General features: G+C 33.7%; 1 pseudogene; it reads left to right on the top strand.

The window, feature by feature from the left end:
* Positions 1-654: 654 nt before the first annotated feature.
* Positions 655-1,049, top strand: LOC124080363 (SOSS complex subunit C-like; annotated as a pseudogene).
* Positions 1,050-1,255: the final 206 nt, after the last annotated feature.

Raw genomic sequence — 1,255 nt, forward strand, 5'->3', positions numbered from 1 at the left:
ACATATATCTGTATATGTGTATACTATATAGAATAGAGTACAGTTTTATAAGTAAATAGCAGGTATCATATATAATTACTTTATAAGATAATGTAATTAAGCCCTGTGTGATTATTATAGTATCTAGGATTTTACAGCATTATAATATAGTATTATATTCTTATTGATCGAGTAAAAAAAAGACTTGTATACTTAGAGAACATGGATATACACACATATATAAATGAAAAAGCCAGTAAGAGCATCACAATACACCGATGTCTTTATATTAACCAGTTGAACTTAAAAAAAAAAAACTTTTGGATTTTTAGTTTAGTGTAATTATCTAAAATAACTGTTGTTTGTTTAACCAGATTTGTACAAACCCTAATTCCTTTAAGACTACTTCCTCTAAATAGTGTAACCAAACATAAAAAAATTCTCCTGATAGAGAGGAGCACATTAGTGTTTTAAGAAAACCTTGTCACTTTAACATACAGAGATCAAGGTATTGGCTTATATCAGTGCAGTAATATTTCATATTAGAAAAACCTTTGGTCTCTAGGTGGTGTGTTACACCTTGACAGCTGCCACCCACAGTGAGGCCTTCCCAGTGCCCAGGCACCCAGGGTAAATGTAAAGTGCCAATCCATTGCATCTGAATATAATTGAAACAGAAAACAGAAAGATGGCAGCAAATCCTTCAGGACAAGATTTTCAAAACAAAAATAGAGTTGCAATCTTGGCAGAACTGGACAAAGAGAAATGAAAATTACTTATGCAGAACCAATTTTCAACAAATCATCCTGGAGCTAGCATTGCACTCTCCAGACTCACTCTTAATAAGGATTTTCAGGATCATGCAGAACAGCAGCATATCACAGCCCAGTAGAAGGCAGCTTTGCAGCATGCCCATGCACATCATCTGGATACTTCATAACTCAAGACTCTGCATTTGGAAATCTTATTCTTCCTGTTTTACCTCACCTTGACCCAGAATGAAGAAAACATCTGTAATGAAAATTACTTTGTAATACCCAATGCTAAAACTCCTCTCATTCAGTGCTGTACACACTATGACATTTAGAATTTTGGTGAACTTACATATTTTTTGCTTCTTGAAAAAAAGGAATATGTAAGTAAAAGCAAAAGGAAGGGGGGGACTAGGATGATGAAAGCTTTAGAAGCTGGGTTGTCTGAAAATTTGGTTATTCTGCTTAGTGACTTTATCTTTTTTTTTTTTTGTAATGCCATTTGATGTTTAGCTCTCAATTGG

This window comes from Marmota monax, unplaced genomic scaffold (assembly GCF_021218885.2).
Source record: "Marmota monax isolate L192 unplaced genomic scaffold, Marmota_monax_Labrador192_F-V1.1 WCK01_AAM20220418_F8-fsc00183, whole genome shotgun sequence".
Taxonomy (NCBI): Eukaryota; Metazoa; Chordata; class Mammalia; order Rodentia; family Sciuridae; genus Marmota; species Marmota monax.